Source organism: Lissotriton vulgaris, unplaced genomic scaffold (genome assembly GCF_964263255.1).
Source record: "Lissotriton vulgaris unplaced genomic scaffold, aLisVul1.2 SCAFFOLD_359, whole genome shotgun sequence".
NCBI lineage: Eukaryota > Metazoa > Chordata > Amphibia > Caudata > Salamandridae > Lissotriton > Lissotriton vulgaris.
Window position 1 is genome coordinate 1,178,959 of NW_028248520.1, and position 21,746 is coordinate 1,200,704.

The window sequence follows — 21,746 nt, forward strand, 5'->3', positions numbered from 1 at the left end:
CACTTTTAACCATTCCATAAATCTTGTGTTTAGGGCCCCTGGAAGCATGAAAATCACTTTAAACATGCTAATTTTAGCTCTAACACTGAGGATCCACCTACAAATGGGAACTGACGTTCAAAAATAAAACATTTGAAAACTGACCAATTTCCATATTTCTGAAGCATGACGTAATGGGGGGGTGTTATCTCTTTTGTCGAAAATCAGCCGTTTTTGCTTGAACATTAAATGCCTCCAAATGGTATTTAATTCACGTCCCGAGCCCCTGGAAGCATGAAAATCACTTTAAACATGCTAATTTTATCTCTAACACTGATGATCCACCTACAAATGGGAACTGACGTTCAAAAATAAAACATTTGAAAACGGACCATTTTCCACATTTCTGAAGCATGACGTAATGGGGGGGTGTTATCTCTTTTGTGGAAAATCAGCCGTTTTTGCTTGAACATTAAATGCCTCCAAATGGTATTTAATTACCTTCCCGAGCCCATGGAAGCATGAAAATCACTTTAAACATGCTAATTTTAGCTCTAACACTGATGATCCACCTACAAATGTGAACTGACGTTCAAAAATAAAACATTTGAAAACGGACCATTTTCCACATTTCTTAAGCATGACATAATGGGGGGTGTTATCTCTTTTGTCGAAAATCAGCCGTTTTTGCTCGAACATTAAATGCCTCCAAATAGTATTTAATTTACTTCCCGGGGTGAAGAAACCCTTTTTGAGAACTCAGAGTGAGTAAATTGGCCATTTTCATGCACTTTTAACCATTCCATAAATCTTGTGTTTAGGGCCCCTGGAAGCATGAAAATCACTTTAAACATGCTAATTTTAGCTCTAACACTGATGATCCACCTACAAATGTGAACTGACGTTCAAAAATAAAACATTTGAAAACGGACCATTTTCCACATTTCTGAAGCATGACATAATGGGGGGGTGTTATCTCTTTTGTCGAAAATCAGCCGTTTTTGCTTGAACATTAAATGCCTCCAAATGGTATTTAATTCACTTCCCGAGCCCCTGGAAGCATGAAAATCACTTTAAACATGCTAATTTTAGCTCTAACACTGATGATCCACCTACAAATGTGAACTGACGTTCAAAAATAAAACATTTGAAAACGGACCATTTTCCACATTTCTGAAGCATGACGTAATGGGGGGGTGTTATCTCTTTTGTCGAAAATCAGCCGTTTTTGCTCGAACATTAAATGCCTCCAAATAGTATTTAATTCACTTCCCGGGGTGAAGAAACCCTTTTTGAGAACTCAGAGTGAGTAAATTGGCCATTTTCATGCACTTTTAACCATTCCATAAATCTTGTGTTTAGGGCCCCTGGAAGCATGAAAATCACTTTAAACATGGTAATTTTAGCTCTAACACTGATGATCCACCTACAAATGGGAACTGACGTTCAAAAAGAAAACATTTGAAAACGGACCATTTTCCACATTTCTGAAGCATGACGTAATGGGGGGTGTTATCTCTTTTGTCGAAAATCAGCCGTTTTTGCTTGAACATTAAATGCCTCCAAATGGTATTTAATTACCTTCCCGAGCCCATGGAAGCATGAAAATCACTTTAAACATGCTAATTTTAGCTCTAACACTGATGATCCACCTACAAATGTGAACTGACGTTCAAAAATAAAACATTTGAAAACGGACCATTTTCCACATTTCTTAAGCATGACGTAATGGGGGGGTGTTATCTCTTTTGTCGAAAATCAGCCGTTTTTGCTCGAACATTAAATGCCTCCAAATAGTATTTAATTTACTTCCCGGGGTGAAGAAACCCTTTTTGAGAACTCAGAGTGAGTAAATTGGCCATTTTCATGCACTTTTAACCATTCCATAAATCTTGTGTTTAGGGCCCCTGGAAGCATGAAAATCACTTTAAACATGCTAATTTTAGCTCTAACACTGATGATCCACCTACAAATGTGAACTGACGTTCAAAAATAAAACATTTGAAAACGGACCATTTTCCACATTTCTGAAGCATGACGTAATGGGGGGTGTTATCTCTTTTGTCGAAAATCAGCCGTTTTTGCTTGAACATTAAATGCCTCCAAATGGTATTTAATTCACTTCCCGAGCCCCTGGAAGCATGAAAATCACTTTAAACATGCTAATTTTAGCTCTAACACTGATGATCCACCTACAAATGTGAACTGACGTTCAAAAATAAAACATTTGAAAACGGACCATTTTCCACATTTCTGAAGCATGACGTAATGGGGGGGTGTTATCTCTTTTGTCGAAAATCAGCCGTTTTTGCTCGAACATTAAATGCCTCCAAATAGTATTTAATTCACTTCCCGGGGTGAAGAAACCCTTTTTGAGAACTCAGAGTGAGTAAATTGGCCATTTTCATGCACTTTTAACCATTCCATAAATCTTGTGTTTAGGGCCCCTGGAAGCATGAAAATCACTTTAAACATGCTAATTTTAGCTCTAACACTGATGATCCACCTACAAATGTGAACTGACGTTCAAAAATAAAACATTTGAAAACGGACCATTTTCCACATTTCTGAAGCATGACGTAATGGGGGGGTGTTATCTCTTTTGTCGAAAATCAGCCGTTTTTGCTTGAACATTAAATGCCTCCAAATGGTATTTAATTACCTTCCCGAGCCCATGGAAGCATGAAAATCACTTTAAACATGCTAATTTTAGCTCTAACACCGATGATCCACCTACAAATGTGAACTGAGGTTCAAAAATAAAACATTTGAAAACAGACCATTTTCCACATTTCTGAAGCATGACGTAATGGGGGGGTGTTATCTCTTTTGTCGAAAATCAGCCGTTTTTTCTCGAACATTAAATGCCTCCAAATGGTATTTAATTCACTTCCCGGGGTGAATAAACCCTTTTTGAGAACTCAGAGTGAGTAAATTGGCCATTTTCATGCACTTTTAACCATTCCATAAATCTTGTGTTTAGGGCCCCTGGAAGCATGAAAATCACTTTAAACATGGTAATTTTAGCTCTAACACTGATGATCCACCTACAAATGTGAACTGACGTTCAAAAATAAAACATTTGAAAACGGACCATTTTCCACATTTCTGAAGCATGACGTAATGCTGGGGTGTTATCTCTTTTGTCGAAAATCAGCCATTTTTGCTCGAACATTAAATGGCTCCAAATGGTATTTAATTCACTTCCCGGGGTGAAGAAACCCTTTTTGAGAACTCAGAGTGAGTAAATTGGCCATTTTCATTCACTTTTAACCATTCCATAAATCTTGTGTTTAGGGCCCAGGAAGCATGAAAATCACTTTAAACATGCTAATTTTAGCTCTAACACTGATGATCCACCTACAAATGTGAACTGACGTTCAAAAATAAAACATTTGAAAACGGACCATTTTCCACATTTCTGAAGCATGACGTAATGGGGGGGTGTTATCTCTTTTGTGGAAAATCAGCCGTTTTTGCTTGAACATTAAATGCCTCCAAATGGTATTTAATTCACTTCCCGAGCACCTGGAAGCATGAAAATCACTTTAAACATGCTAATTTTAGCTCTAACACTGATGATCCACCTACTAATGTGAACTGACGTTCAAAAATAAAACATTTGAAAACGGACCATTTTCCACATTTCTGAAGCATGACGTAATGGGGGGGTGTTATCTCTTTTGTCGAAAATCAGCCGTTTTTACTCGAACATTAAATGCCACCAAATGGTATTTAATTCACTTCCCGGGGTGAAGAAATCCTTTTTGAGAACTCAGAGTGAGTAAATTGGCCATTTTCATGCACTTTTAACCATTCCATAAATCTTGTGTTTAGGGCCCCTGGAAGCATGAAAATCACTTTAAACATGGTAATTTTAGCTCTAACACTGATGATCCACCTACAAATGTGAACTGACGTTCAAAAATAAAACATTTGAAAACGGACCATTTCCCACATTTCTGAAGCATGACGTAATGGGGGGGTGTTATCTCTTTTGTCGAAAATCAGCCGTTTTTAGTCGAACATTAAATGCCTCCAAATAGTATTTAATTCACTTCCCGGGGTGAAGAAACCCTTTTTGAGAACTCAGAGTGAGTAAATTGGCCATTTTCATGCACTTTTAACCATTCCATAAATCTTGTGTTTAGGGCCCCTGGAAGCATGAAAATCACTTTAAACATGCTAATTTTAGCTCTAACACAGATGATCCACCTACAAATGTGAACTGACGTTCAAAAATAAAACATTTGAAAACGGACCATTTTCCACATTTCTGAAGCATGACGTAATGGGGGGATTTATCTCTTTTGTCGAAAATCAGCCGTTTTTGCTTGAACATTAAATGCCTCCAAATGGTATTTAATTCACTTCCCGAGCCCCTGGAAGCATGAAAATCACTTTAAACATGCTAATTTTAGCTCTAACACTGATGATCCACCTACAAATGTGAACTGACGTTCAAAAATAAAACATTTGAAAACGGACCATTTTCCACATTTCTGAAGCATGACGTAATGGGGGGGTGTTATCTCTTTTGTGGAAAATCAGCCGTTTTTGCTTGAACATTAAATGCCTCCAAATGGTATTTAATTACCTTCCCGAGCCCATGGAAGCATGAAAATCACTTTAAACATGCTAATTTTAGCTCTAACACTGATGATCCACCTACAAATGTGAACTGACGTTCAAAAATAAAACATTTGAAAACGGACCATTTTCCACATTTCTTAAGCATGACATAATGGGGGGTGTTATCTCTTTTGTCGAAAATCAGCCGTTTTTGCTCGAACATTAAATGCCTCCAAATAGTATTTAATTTACTTCCCGGGGTGAAGAAACCCTTTTTGAGAACTCAGAGTGAGTAAATTGGCCATTTTCATGCACTTTTAACCATTCCATAAATCTTGTGTTTAGGGCCCCTGGAAGCATGAAAATCACTTTAAACATGCTAATTTTAGCTCTAACACTGATGATCCACCTACAAATGTGAACTGACGTTCAAAAATAAAACATTTGAAAACGGACCATTTTCCACATTTCTGAAGCATGACGTAATGGGGGGGTGTTATCTCTTTTGTCGAAAATCAGCCGTTTTTGCTTGAACATTAAATGCCTCCAAATGGTATTTAATTCACTTCCCGAGCCCCTGGAAGCATGAAAATCACTTTAAACATGCTAATTTTAGCTCTAACACTGATGATCCACCTACAAATGTGAACTGACGTTCAAAAATAAAACATTTGAAAACGGACCATTTTCCACATTTCTGAAGCATGACGTAATGGGGGGGTGTTATCTCTTTTGTCGAAAATCAGCCGTTTTTGCTCGAACATTAAATGCCTCCAAATAGTATTTAATTCACTTCCCGGGGTGAAGAAACCCTTTTTGAGAACTCAGAGTGAGTAAATTGGCCATTTTCATGCACTTTTAACCATTCCATAAATCTTGTGTTTAGGGCTCCTGGAAGCATGAAAATCACTTTAAACATGGTAATTTTAGCTCTAACACTGATGATCCACCTACAAATGGGAACTGACGTTCAAAAATAAAACATTTGAAAACGGACCATTTTCCACATTTCTGAAGCATGACGTAATGGGGGGTGTTATCTCTTTTGTCGAAAATCAGCCGTTTTTGCTTGAACATTAAATGCCTCCAAATGGTATTTAATTACCTTCCCGAGCCCATGGAAGCATGAAAATCACTTTAAACATGCTAATTTTAGCTCTAACACTGATGATCCACCTACAAATGTGAACTGACGTTCAAAAATAAAACATTTGAAAACGGACCATTTTCCACATTTCTTAAGCATGACGTAATGGGGGGGTGTTATCTCTTTTGTCGAAAATCAGCCGTTTTTGCTCGAACATTAAATGCCTCCAAATAGTATTTAATTTACTTCCCGGGGTGAAGAAACCCTTTTTGAGAACTCAGAGTGAGTAAATTGGCCATTTTCATGCACTTTTAACCATTCCATAAATCTTGTGTTTAGGGCCCCTGGAAGCATGAAAATCACTTTAAACATGCTAATTTTAGCTCTAACACTGATGATCCACCTACAAATGTGAACTGACGTTCAAAAATAAAACATTTGAAAACGGACCATTTTCCACATTTCTGAAGCATGACGTAATGGGGGGTGTTATCTCTTTTGTCGAAAATCAGCCGTTTTTGCTTGAACATTAAATGCCTCCAAATGGTATTTAATTCACTTCCCGAGCCCCTGGAAGCATGAAAATCACTTTAAACATGCTAATTTTAGCTCTAACACTGATGATCCACCTACAAATGTGAACTGACGTTCAAAAATAAAACATTTGAAAACGGACCATTTTCCACATTTCTGAAGCATGACGTAATGGGGGGGTGTTATCTCTTTTGTCGAAAATCAGCCGTTTTTGCTCGAACATTAAATGCCTCCAAATAGTATTTAATTCACTTCCCGGGGTGAAGAAACCCTTTTTGAGAACTCAGAGTGAGTAAATTGGCCATTTTCATGCACTTTTAACCATTCCATAAATCTTGTGTTTAGGGCCCCTGGAAGCATGAAAATCACTTTAAACATGCTAATTTTAGCTCTAACACTGATGATCCACCTACAAATGTGAACTGACGTTCAAAAATAAAACATTTGAAAACGGACCATTTTCCACATTTCTGAAGCATGACGTAATGGGGGGGTGTTATCTCTTTTGTCGAAAATCAGCCGTTTTTGCTTGAACATTAAATGCCTCCAAATGGTATTTAATTACCTTCCCGAGCCCATGGAAGCATGAAAATCACTTTAAACATGCTAATTTTAGCTCTAACACCGATGATCCACCTACAAATGTGAACTGAGGTTCAAAAATAAAACATTTGAAAACAGACCATTTTCCACATTTCTGAAGCATGACGTAATGGGGGGGTGTTATCTCTTTTGTCGAAAATCAGCCGTTTTTTCTCGAACATTAAATGCCTCCAAATGGTATTTAATTCACTTCCCGGGGTGAATAAACCCTTTTTGAGAACTCAGAGTGAGTAAATTGGCCATTTTCATGCACTTTTAACCATTCCATAAATCTTGTGTTTAGGGCCCCTGGAAGCATGAAAATCACTTTAAACATGGTAATTTTAGCTCTAACACTGATGATCCACCTACAAATGTGAACTGACGTTCAAAAATAAAACATTTGAAAACGGACCATTTTCCACATTTCTGAAGCATGACGTAATGCTGGGGTGTTATCTCTTTTGTCGAAAATCAGCCATTTTTGCTCGAACATTAAATGCCTCCAAATAGTATTTAATTCACTTCCCGGGGTGAAGAAACCCTTTTTGAGAACTCAGAGTGAGTAAATTGGCCATTTTCATTCACTTTTAACCATTCCATAAATCTTGTGTTTAGGGCCCAGGAAGCATGAAAATCACTTTAAACATGCTAATTTTAGCTCTAACACTGATGATCCACCTACAAATGTGAACTGACGTTCAAAAATAAAACATTTGAAAACGGACCATTTTCCACATTTCTGAAGCATGACGTAATGGGGGGGTGTTATCTCTTTTGTGGAAAATCAGCCGTTTTTGCTTGAACATTAAATGCCTCCAAATGGTATTTAATTCACTTCCCGAGCACCTGGAAGCATGAAAATCACTTTAAACATGCTAATTTTAGCTCTAACACTGATGATCCACCTACTAATGTGAACTGCCGTTCAAAAATAAAACATTTGAAAACGGACCATTTTCCACATTTCTGAAGCATGACGTAATGGGGGGGTGTTATCTCTTTTGTCGAAAATCAGCCGTTTTTGCTCGAACATTAAATGCCACCAAATGGTATTTAATTCACTTCCCGGGGTGAAGAAATCCTTTTTGAGAACTCAGAGTGAGTAAATTGGCCATTTTCATGCACTTTTAACCATTCCATAAATCTTGTGTTTAGGGCCCCTGGAAGCATGAAAATCACTTTAAACATGGTAATTTTAGCTCTAACACTGATGATCCACCTACAAATGTGAACTGACGTTCAAAAATAAAACATTTGAAAACGGACCATTTCCCACATTTCTGAAGCATGACGTAATGGGGGGGTGTTATCTCTTTTGTCGAAAATCAGCCGTTTTTAGTCGAACATTAAATGCCTCCAAATAGTATTTAATTCACTTCCCGGGGTGAAGAAACCCTTTTTGAGAACTCAGAGTGAGTAAATTGGCCATTTTCATGCACTTTTAACCATTCCATAAATCTTGTGTTTAGGGCCCCTGGAAGCATGAAAATCACTTTAAACATGCTAATTTTAGCTCTAACACAGATGATCCACCTACAAATGTGAACTGACGTTCAAAAATAAAACATTTGAAAACGGACCATTTTCCACATTTCTGAAGCATGACGTAATGGGGGGATTTATCTCTTTTGTCGAAAATCAGCCGTTTTTGCTTGAACATTAAATGCCTCCAAATGGTATTTAATTCACTTCCCGAGCCCCTGGAAGCATGAAAATCACTTTAAACATGCTAATTTTAGCTCTAACACTGATGATCCACCTACAAATGTGAACTGACGTTCATAAATAAAACATTTGAAAACGGACCATTTTCCACATTTCTGAAGCATGACGTAATGGGGGTGTTATCTCTTTTGTCGAAAATCTGCCGTTTTTGCTCGAACATTAAATGCCTCCAAATGGTATTTAATTCACTTCCCGGGGTGAAGAAACCCTTTTTGAGAACTCAGAGTGAGTAAATTGGCCATTTTCATGCACTTTTAACCATTCCATAAATCTTGTGTTTAGGGCCCCTGGAAGCATGAAAATCACTTTAAACATGGTAATTTTAGCTCTAACACTGATGATCCACCTACAAATGTGAACTGACGTTCAAAAATAAAACATTTGAAAACGGACCATTTTCCACATTTCTGAAGCATGACGTAATGGGGGGGGGTGTTATCTCTTTTGTCGAAAATCAGCCATTTTTTGCTCGAACATTAAATGCCTCCAAATGGTATTTAATTCACTTCCCGGGGTGAAGAAACCCTTTTTGAGAACTCAGAGTGAGTAAATTGGCCATTTTCATGCACTTTTAACCATTCCATTAATCTTGTGTTTAGGGACCCTGGAAGCATGAAAATCACTTTAAACGTGCTAATTTTAGCTCTAACACTGATGATCCACCTACAAATGTGAACTGACGTTCAAAAATAAAACATTTGAAAACAGACCATTTTCCACATTTCTGAAGTATGACGTAATGGGGGTGTTATCTCTTTTGTCGAAAATCAGCCGTTTTTGCTCGAACATTAAATGCCTCCAAATGGTATTTAATTAACTTCCCGGGGTGAAGAAACCCTTTTTGAGAACTCAGAGTGAGTAAATTGGCCATTTTCATTCACTTTTAACCATTCCATAAATCTTGTGTTTAGGGCCCCTGGAAGCATGAAAATCACTTTAAACATGCTAATTTTAGCTCTAACACTGATGATCCACCTACAAATGTGAACTGACGTTCAAAAATAAAACATTTGAAAACTGACCATTTTCCACATTTCTGAAGCATGACGTAATGGGGGGGTGTTATCTCTTTTGTCGAAAATCAGCCATTTTTGCTTGAACATTAAATGCCTCCAAATGGTATTTAATTCACTTCCCGAGCCCCTGGAAGCATGAAAATCACTTTAAACATGCTAATTTTAGCTCTAACACTGATGATCCACCTACAAATGTGAACTGACGTTCAAAAATAAAACATTTGAAAACGGACCATTTTCCACATTTCTGAAGCATGACGTAATGGGGGGGTGTTATCTCTTTTGTCGAAAATCAGCGGTTTTTGCTCGAACATTAAATGCCTCCAAATAGTATTTAATTCACTTCCCGGGGTGAAGAAACCCTTTTTGAGAACTCAGAGTGAGTAAATTGGCCATTTTCATGCACTTTTAACCATTCCATAAATCTTGTGTTTAGGGCCCCTGGAAGCATGAAAATCACTTTAAACATGCTAATTTTAGCTCTAACACTGATGATCCACCTACAAATGTGAACTGACGTTCAAAAAAAAAACATTTGAAAACGGACCATTTTCCATATTTCTGAAGCATGACGTAATGGGGGGGTGTTATCTCTTTTGTCGAAAATCAGCCGTTTTTGCTTGAACATTAAATGCCTCCAAATGGTATTTAATTCACTTCCCGAGCCCCTGGAAGCATGAAAATCCCTTTAAACATGCTAATTTTATCTCTAACACTGATGATCCACCTACAAATGGGAACTGACGTTCAAAAATAAAACATTTGAAAACGGACCATTTTCCACATTTCTGAAGCATGACGTAATGGGGGGGTGTTATCTCTTTTGTCGAAAATCAGCCGTTTTTGCTTGAACATTAAATGCCTCCAAATGGTATTTAATTACCTTCCCGAGCCCATGGAAGCATGAAAATCACTTTAAACATGCTAATTTTAGCTCTAACACTGATGATCCACCTACAAATGTGAACTGACGTTCAAAAATAAAACATTTGAAAACGGACCATTTTCCACATTTCTGAAGCATGACGTAATGGGGTGGTGTTATCTCTTTTGTCGAAAATCAGCCGTTTTTGCTCGAACATTAAATGCCTCCAAATAGTATTTAATTTACTTCCCGGGGTGAAGAAACCCTTTTTGAGAACTCAGAGTGAGTAAATTGGCCATTTTCATGCACTTTTAACCATTCCATAAATCTTGTGTTTAGGGCCCCTGGAAGCATGAAAATCACTTTAAACATGCTAATTTTAGCTCTAACACTGATGATCCACCTACAAATGTGAACTGACGTTCAAAAATAAAACATTTGAAAACGGACCATTTTCCACATTTCTGAAGCATGACGTAATGGGGGGGTGTTATCTCTTTTGTCGAAAATCAGCCGTTTTTGCTTGAACATTAAATGCCTCCAAATGGTATTTAATTCACTTCCCGAGCCCCTGGAAGCATGAAAATCACTTTAAACATGCTAATTTTAGCTCTAACACCGATGATCCACCTACAAATGTGAACTGAGGTTCAAAAATAAAACATTTGAAAACAGACCATTTTCCACATTTCTGAAGCATGACGTAATGGGGGGGTGTTATCTCTTTTGTCGAAAATCAGCCGTTTTTGCTCGAACATTAAATGCCTCCAAATGGTATTTAATAAACTTCCCGGGTGAAGAAACCCTTTTTGAGAACTCAGAGTGAGTAAATTGGCCATTTTCATGCACTTTTAACCATTCCATAAATCTTGTGTTTAGGGCCCCTGGAAGCATGAAAATCACTTTAAACATGCTAATTTTAGCTCTAAAACTGATGATCCACCTACAAATGTGAACTGACGTTCAAAAATAAAACATTTGAAAACGGACCATTTTCCATATTTCTGAAGCATGACGTAATGGGGGGGTGTTATCTCTTTTGTCGAAAATCAGCCGTTTTTGCTCGAACATTAAATGCCTCCAAATAGTATTTAATTTACTTCCCGGGGTGAAGAAACCCTTTTTGAGAACTCAGAGTGAGTAAATTGGCCATTTTCATGCACTTTTAACCATTCCATAAATCTTGTGTTTAGGGCCCCTGGAAGCATGAAAATCACTTTAAACATGCTAATTTTAGCTCTAACACTGATGATCCACCTACAAATGTGAACTGACGTTCAAAAATAAAACATTTGAAAACGGACCATTTTCCATATTTCTGAAGCATGACGTAATGGGGGGGTGTTATCTCTTTTGTCGAAAATCAGCCGTTTTTGCTTGAACATTAAATGCCTCCAAATGGTATTTAATTCACTTCCCGAGCCTCTGGAAGCATGAAAATCACTTTAAACATGCTAATTTTAGCTCTAACACTGATAATCCACCTACAAATGGGAACTGACGTTCAAAAATAAAACATTTGAAAACGGACCATTTTCCACATTTCTGAAGCATGACGTAATGGGGGGGTGTTATCTCTTTTGTCGAAAATCAGCCGTTTTTGCTCGAACATTAAATGCCTCCAAATAGTATTTAATTTACTTCCCGGGGTGAAGAAACCCTTTTTGAGAACTCAGAGTGAGTAAATTGGCCATTTTCATGCACTTTTAACCATTCCATAAATCTTGTGTTTAGGGCCCCTGGAAGCATGAAAATCACTTTAAACATGCTAATTTTAGCTCTAACACTGATGATCCACCTACAAATGTGAACTGACGTTCAAAAATAAAACATTTGAAAACGGACCATTTTCCACATTTCTGAAGCATGACGTAATGGGGGGGTGTTATCTCTTTTGTCGAAAATCAGCCGTTTTTGCTTGAACATTAAATTCCTCCAAATGGTATTTAATTCACTTCCCGAGCCCCTGGAAGCATGAAAATCACTTTAAACATGCTAATTTTAGCTCTAACACTGATGATCCACCTACAAATGTGAACTGACGTTCAAAAATAATTCATTTGAAAACGGACCATTTTCCACATTTCTGAAGAATGACGTAATGGGGGGGTGTTATCTCTTTTGTAGAAAATCAGCCGTTTTTGCTTGAACATTAAATGCCTCCAAATGGTATTTAATTACCTTCCCAAGCCCATGGAAGCATGAAAATCACTTTAAACATGCTAATTTTAGCTCTAACACCGATGATCCACCTACAAATGTGAACTGAGGTTCAAAAATAAAACATTTGAAAACGGACCATTTTCCACATTTCTGAAGCATGACGTAATGGGGGGGTGTTATCTCTTTTGTCGAAAATCAGCCGTTTTTGCTCGAACATTAAATGCCTCCAAATGGTATTTAATTCACTTCCCGGGGTGAAGAAACCCTTTTTGAGAACTCAGAGTGAGTAAATTGGCCATTTTCATGCACTTTTAACCATTCCATAAATCTTGTGTTTTGGGCCCCTGGAAGCATGAAAATCACTTTAAACATGCTAATTTTAGATCTAACACTGATGATCCACCTACAAATGTGAACTGACGTTCAAAAATAAAACATTTGAAAACGGACCATTTTCCACATTTCTGAAGCATGACGTAATGGGGGGGTGTTATCTCTTTTCTCAAAAATCAGCCGTTTTTGCTCGAACATTAAATGCCTCCAAATAGTATTTAATTTACTTCCCGGGGTGAAGAAACCCTTTTTGAGAACTCAGAGTGAGTAAATTGGCCATTTTCATGCACTTTTAACCATTCCATAAATCTTGTGTTTAGGGCCCCTGGAAGCATGAAAATCACTTTAAACATGCTAATTTTAGCTCTAACACTGATGATCCACCTACAAATGTGAACTGACGTTCAAAAATAAAACATTTGAAAACGGACCATTTTCCACATTTCTGAAGCATGACGTAATGGGGGGGTGTTATCTCTTTTGTCGAAAATCAGCCATTTTTGCTTGAACATTAAATGCCTCCAAATGGTATTTAATTCACTTCCCGAGCCCCTGGAAGCATGAAAATCACTTTAAACATGCTAATTTTAGCTCTAACACTGATGATCCACCTACAAATGTGAACTGACGTTCAAAAATAAAACATTTGAAAACGGACCATTTTCCACATTTCTGAAGCATGACGTAATGGGGGGGGGTGTTATCTCTTTTGTCGAAAATCAGCCGTTTTTGCTCGAACATTAAATGCCTCCAAATAGTATTTATTTCACTTCCCGGGGTGAAGAAACCCTTTTTGAGAACTCAGAGTGAGTAAATTGGCCATTTTCATGCACTTTTAACCATTCCATAAATCTTGTGTTTAGGGCCCCTGGAAGCATGAAAATCACTTTAAACATGCTAATTTTAGCTCTAACACTGATGATCCACCTACAAATGTGAACTGACGTTCAAAAATAAAACATTTGAAAACGGACCATTTTCCACATTTCTGAAGCATGACGTAATGGGGGGTGTTATCTCTTTTGTCGAAAATCAGCCGTTTTTGCTTGAACATTAAATGCCTCCAAATGGTATTTAATTACCTTCCCGAGCCCATGGAAGCATGAAAATCACTTTAAACATGCTAATTTTAGCTCTAACACTGATGATCCACCTTCAAATGTGAACTGAGGTTCAAAAATAAAACATTTGAAAACAGACCATTTTCCACATTTCTGAAGCATGACGTAATGGGGGGTGTTGTCTCTTTTGTCGAAAATCAGCCGTTTTTGCTCGAACATTTAATGCCTCCAAATGGTATTTAATACACTTCCCGGGGTGAAGAAACCCTTTTTGAGAACTCAGAGTGAGTAAATTGGCCATTTTCATGCACTTTTAACCATTCCATAAATCTTGTGTTTAGGGCCCCTGGAAGCATGAAAATCACTTTAAACATGCTAATTTTAGCTCTAACACTGATGATCCACCTACAAATGTGATCTGACGTTCAAAAATAAAACATTTGAAAACGGACCATTTTCACATTTCTGAAGCATGACGTAATGGGGGGGTGTTATCTCTTTTGTCGAAAATCAGCCGTTTTTGCTCGAACATTAAATGCCTCCAAATAGTATTTAATTTACTTCCCGGGGTGAAGAAACCCTTTTTGAGAACTCAGAGTGAGTAAATTGGCCATTTTCATGCACTTTTAACCATTCCATAAATCTTGTGTTTAGGGCCCCTGGAAGCATGAAAATCACTTTAAACATGCTAATTTTAGCTCTAACACTGATGATACACCTACAAATGTGAACTGACGTTCAAAAATAAAACATTTGAAAACGGACCATTTTCCACATTTCTGAAGCATGACGTAATGGGGGGGGGTGTTATCTCTTTTGTCGAAAATCAGCCGTTTTTGCTTGAACATTAAATGCCTCCAAAAGGTATTTAATTCACTTCCCGAGCCCCTGGAAGCATGAAAATCACTTTAAACATGCTAATTTTAGCTCTAACACTGATGATCCACCTACAAATGTGAACTGACGTTCAAAAATAAAACATTTGAAAACGGACCATTTTCCACATTTCTGTAGCATGACGTAATGGGGGGGTGTTATCTCTTTTGTCGAAAATCAGCCGTTTTTGCTCGAACATTAAATGCCTTCAAATGGTATTTAATTCACTTCCCGGGGTGAAGAAACCCTTTTTGAGAACTCAGAGTGAGTAAATTGGCCATTTTCATGCACTTTTAACCATTCCATACATCTTGTGTTTAGGGACCCAGGAAGCATGAAAATCACTTTAAACGTGCTAATTTTAGCTCTAACACTGATGATCCACCTACAAATGTGAACTGACGTTCAAAAATAAAACATTTGAAAACAGACCATTTTCCACATTTCTGAAGCATGACGTAATGTGAGGGTGTTATCTCTTTTGTCGAAAATCAGCCGTTTTTGCTCGAACATTAAATGCCTCCAAATGGTATTTAATTCACTTCCCGGGGTGAAGAAACCCTTTTTGAGAACTCAGAGTGAGTAAATTGGACATTTTCATGCACTTTTAACCATTCCATAAATCTTGTGTTTAGGGCCCCTGGAAGCATGAAAATCACTTTAAACATGCTAATTTTAGCTCTAACACTGATGATCCACCTACAAATGTGAACTGACGTTCAAAAATAAAACATTTGAAAACGGACCATTTTCCATATTTCTGAAGCATGACGTAATGGGGGGGTGTTATCTCTTTTGTCGAAAATCAGCCGTTTTTGCTTGAACATTAAATGCCTCCAAATGGTATTTAATTCACTTCCCGAGCCCCTGGAAGCATGAAAATCCCTTTAAACATGCTAATTTTATCTCTAACACTGATGATCCACCTACAAATGGGAACTGACGTTCAAAAATAAAACATTTGAAAACGGACCATTTTCCACATTTCTGAAGCATGACGTAATGGGGGGGGGGTGTTATCTCTTTTGTCGAAAATCAGCCGTTTTTGCTCGAACATTAAATGCCTCCAAATAGTATTTATTTCACTTCCCGGGGTGAAGAAACCCTTTTTGAGAACTCAGAGTGAGTAAATTGGCCATTTTCATGCACTTTTAACCATTCCATAAATCTTGTGTTTAGGGCCCCTGGAAGCATGAAAATCACTTTAAACATGCTAATTTTAGCTCTAACACTGATGATCCACCTACAAATGTGAACTGACGTTCAAAAATAAAACATTTGAAAACGGACCATTTTCCACATTTCTGAAGCATGACGTAATGGGGGGTGTTATCTCTTTTGTCGAAAATCAGCCGTTTTTGCTTGAACATTAAATGCCTCCAAATGGTATTTAATTACCTTCCCGAGCCCATGGAAGCATGAAAATCACTTTAAACATGCTAATTTTAGCTCTAACACTGATGATCCACCTTCAAATGTGAACTGAGGTTCAAAAATAAAACATTTGAAAACAGACCATTTTCCACATTTCTGAAGCATGACGTAATGGGGGGTGTTGTCTCTTTTGTCGAAAATCAGCCGTTTTTGCTCGAACATTTAATGCCTCCAAATGGTATTTAATACACTTCCCGGGGTGAAGAAACCCTTTTTGAGAACTCAGAGTGAGTAAATTGGCCATTTTCATGCACTTTTAACCATTCCATAAATCTTGTGTTTAGGGCCCCTGGAAGCATGAAAATCACTTTAAACATGCTAATTTTAGCTCTAACACTGATGATCCACCTACAAATGTGATCTGACGTTCAAAAATAAAACATTTGAAAACGGACCATTTTCACATTTCTGAAGCATGACGTAATGGGGGGGTGTTATCTCTTTTGTCGAAAATCAGCCGTTTTTGCTCGAACATTAAATGCCTCCAAATAGTATTTAATTTACTTCCCGGGGTGAAGAAACCCTTTTTGAGAACTCAGAGTGAGTAAATTGGCCATTTTCATGCACTTTTAACCATTCCATAAATCTTGTGTTTAGGGCCCCTGGAAGCATGAAAATCACTTTAAACATGCTAATTTTAGCTCTAACACTGATGATACACCTACAAATGTGAACTGACGTTCAAAAATAAAACATTTGAAAACGGACCATTTTCCACATTTCTGAAGCATGACGTAATGGGGGGGGGGGTGTTATCTCTTTTGTCGAAAATCAGCCGTTTTTGCTTGAACATTAAATGCCTCCAAAAGGTATTTAATTCACTTCCCGAGCCCCTGGAAGCATGAAAATCACTTTAAACATGCTAATTTTAGCTCTAACACTGATGATCCACCTACAAATGTGAACTGACGTTCAAAAATAAAACATTTGAAAACGGACCATTTTCCACATTTCTGTAGCATGACGTAATGGGGGGGTGTTATCTCTTTTGTCGAAAATCAGCCGTTTTTGCTCGAACATTAAATGCCTTCAAATGGTATTTAATTCACTTCCCGGGGTGAAGAAACCCTTTTTGAGAACTCAGAGTGAGTAAATTGGCCATTTTCATGCACTTTTAACCATTCCATACATCTTGTGTTTAGGGACCCAGGAAGCATGAAAATCACTTTAAACGTGCTAATTTTAGCTCTAACACTGATGATCCACCTACAAATGTGAACTGACGTTCAAAAATAAAACATTTGAAAACAGACCATTTTCCACATTTCTGAAGCATGACGTTATGTGAGGGTATTATCTCTTTTGTCGAAAATCAGCCGTTTTTGCTCGAACATTAAATGCCTCCAAATGGTATTTAATTCACTTCCCGGGGTGAAGAAACCCTTTTTGAGAACTCAGAGTGAGTAAATTGGACATTTTCATGCACTTTTAACCATTCCATAAATCTTGTGTTTAGGGCCCCTGGAAGCATGAAAATCACTTTAAACATGCTAATTTTAGCTCTAACACTGATGATCCACCTACAAATGTGAACTGACGTTCAAAAATGAAACATTTGAAAACGGACCATTTTCCATATTTCTGAAGCATGACGTAATGGGGGGGTGTTATCTCTTTTGTCGAAAATCAGCCGTTTTTGCTTGAACATTAAATGCCTCCAAATGGTATTTAATTCACTTCCCGAGCCCCTGGAAGCATGAAAATCCCTTTAAACATGCTAATTTTATCTCTAACACTGATGATCCACCTACAAATGGGAACTGACGTTCAAAAATAAAACATTTGAAAACGGACCATTTTCCACATTTCTGAAGCATGACGTAATGGGGGGGTGTTATCTCTTTTGTCGAAAATCAGCCGTTTTTGCTTGAACATTAAATGCCTCCAAATGGTATTTAATTACCTTCCCGAGCCCATGGAAGCATGAAAATCACTTTAAACATGCTAATTTTAGCTCTAACACTGATGATCCACCTACAAATGTGAACTGACGTTCAAAAATAAAACATTTGAAAACGGACCATTTTCCACATTTCTGAAGCATGACGTAATGGGGTGGTGTTATCTCTTTTGTCGAAAATCAGCCGTTTTTGCTCGAACATTAAATGCCTCCAAATAGTATTTAATTTACTTCCCGGGGTGAAGAAACCCTTTTTGAGAACTCAGAGTGAGTAAATTGGCCATTTTCATGCACTTTTAACCATTCCATAAATCTTGTGTTTAGGGCCCCTGGAAGCATGAAAATCACTTTAAACATGCTAATTTTAGCTCTAACACTGATGATCCATCTACAAATGTGAACTGACGTTCAAAAATAAAACATTTGAAAACGGACCATTTTCCACATTTCTGAAGCATGACGTAATGGGGGGGTGTTATCTCTTTTGTCGAAAATCAGCCGTTTTTGCTTGAACATTAAATGCCTCCAAATGGTATTTAATTCACTTCCCGAGCCCCTGGAAGCATGAAAATCACTTTAAACATGCTAATTTTAGCTCTAACACTGATGATCCACCTACAAATGTGAACTGACGTTCAAAAATAAAACATTTGAAAACGGACCATTTTCCACATTTCTGAAGCATGACGTAATGGGGGGGTGTTATCTCTTTTGTCGAAAATCAGCCGTTTTTGCTCGAACATTAAATGCCTCCAAATAGTATTTAATTCACTTCCCGGGGTGAAGAAACCCTTTTTGAGAACCCAGAGTGAGTAAATTGGCAATTTTCATGCACTTTTAACCATTCCATAAATCTTGTGTTTAGGGCCCCTGGAAGCATGAAAATCACTTTAAACATGCTAATTTTAGCTCTAACACTGATGATCCACCAACAAATGTGAACTGACGTTCAAAAATAAAACATTGGAAAACGGACCATTTTCCACATTTCTGAAGCATGACGTAATGGGGGGGTGTTATCTCTTTTGTCGAAAATCAGCTGTTTTTGCTCGAACATTAAATGCCTCCAAATAGTATTTAATTTACTTCCCGGGGTGAAGAAACCCTTTTTGAGAACTCAGAGTGAGTAAATTGGCCATTTTCATGCACTTTTAACCATTCCATAAATCTTGTGTTTAGGGCCCCTGGAAGCATGAAAATCACTTTAAACATGCTAATTTTAGCTCTAACACTGATGATCCACCTACAAATGTGAACTGACGTTCAAAAATGAAACATTTGAAAACGGACCATTTTCCATATTTCTGAAGCATGACGTAATGGGGGGGTGTTATCTCTTTTGTCGAAAATCAGCCGTTTTTGCTTGAACATTAAATGCCTCCAAATGGTATTTAATTCACTTCCCGAGCCCCTGGAAGCATGAAAATGACTTTAAACATGCTAATTTTAGCTCTAACACTGATAATCCACCTACAAATGTGAACTGACGTTCAAAAATAAAACATTTGAAAACGGACCATTTTCCACATTTCTGAAGCATGACGTAATGGGGTGGTGTTATCTCTTTTGTCGAAAATCAGCCGTTTTTGCTCGAACATTAAATGCCTCCAAATAGTATTTAATTTACTTCCCGGGGTGAAGAAACCCTTTTTGAGAACTCAGAGTGAGTAAATTGGCCATTTTCATGCACTTTTAACCATTCCATAAATCTTGTGTTTAGGGCCCCTGGAAGCATGAAAATCACTTTAAACATGCTAATTTTAGCTCTAACACTGATGATCCATCTACAAATGTGAACTGACGTTCAAAAATGAAACATTTGAAAACGGACCATTTTCCACATTTCTGAAGCATGACGTAATGGGGGGGTGTTATCTCTTTTGTCGAAAATCAGCCGTTTTTGCTTGAACATTAAATGCCTCCAAATGGTATTTAATTCACTTCCCGAGCCCCTGGAAGCATGAAAATCACTTTAAACATGCTAATTTTAGCTCTAACACTGATAATCCACCTACAAATGGGAACTGACGTTCAAAAATAAAACATTTGAAAACGGACCATTTTCCACATTTCTGAAGCATGACGTAATGGGGGGGTGTTATCTCTTTTGTGGAAAATCAGCCGTTTTTGCTTGAACATTAAATGCCTCCAAATGGTATTTAATTACCTTCACGAGCCCATGGAAGCATGAAAATCACTTTAAACATGCTAATTTTAGCTCTAACACTGATGATCCACCTACAAATGTGAACTGACGTTCAAAAAGTAAAACATTTGAAAACGGACCATTTTCCACATTTCTGAAGCATGACGTAATGGGGGGGTGTTATCTCTTTTGTCGAAAATCAGCCGTTTTTGCTCGAACATTAAATGCCTCCAAATAGTATTTAATTTACTTCCCGGGGTGAAGAAACCCTTTTTGAGAACTCAGAGTGAGTAAATTGGCCATTTTCATGCACTTTTAACCATTCCATACATCTTGTGTTTAGGGACCCAGGAAGCATGAAAATCACTTTAAACGTGCTAATTTTAGCTCTAACACTGATGATCCACCTACAAATGTGAACTGACGTTCAAAAATAAAACATTTGAAAACAGACCATTTTCCACATTTCTGAAGCATGACGTAATGTGGGGGTGTTATCTCTTTTGTCGAAAATCAGCCGTTTTTGCTCGAACATTAAATGCCTCCAAATGGTATTTAATTCACTTCCCGGGGTGAAGAAACCCTTTTTGAGAACTCAGAGTGAGTAAATTGGACATTTTCATGCACTTTTAACCATTCCATAAATCTTGTGTTTAGGGCCCCTGGAAGCATGAAAATCACTTTAAACATGCTAATTTTAGCTCTAACACTGATGATCCACCTACAAATGTGAACTGACGTTCAAAAATAAAACATTTGAAAACGGACCATTTTCCACATTTCTGAAGCATGACGTAATGGGGGGGGTGTTATCTCTTTTCTCGAAAATCAGCCGTTTTTGCTTGAACATTAAAAGCCTCCAAATGGTATTTAATTCACTTCCCGAGCCCCTGGAAGCATGAAAATCACTTTAAACATGCTAATTTTAGCTCTACCACTGATGATCCACCTAAAAATGTGAACTGACGTTCAAAAATAAAACATTTGAAAACGGACCAGTTTCCACATTTCTGAAGCATGACGTAATGGGGGGGTATCTCTTTTGTCGAAAATCAGCCGTTTTTGCTCGAACATTAAATGCCTCCAAATGGTATTTAATTCACTTCCCGGGGTGAAGAAACCCTTTTTGAGAACTCAGAGTGAGTAAATTGGCCATTTTCATGCACTTTTAACCATTCCATAAATCTTGTGTTTAGGGCCCCTGGAAGCATGAAAATCACTTTAAACATGCTAATTTTAGCTCTAACACTGATGATCCACCTACAAATGTGAACTGACGTTCAAAAATAAAACATTTGAAAACGGACCATTTTCCACATTTCTGAAGCATGACGTAATGGGGGGATGTTATCTCTTTTGTCGAAAATCAGCCGTTTTTGCTCGAACATTAAATGCCTCCAAATAGTATTTAATTCACTTCCCGGGGTGAAGAAACCCTTTTTGAGAACTCAGAGTGAGTAAATTGGCCAT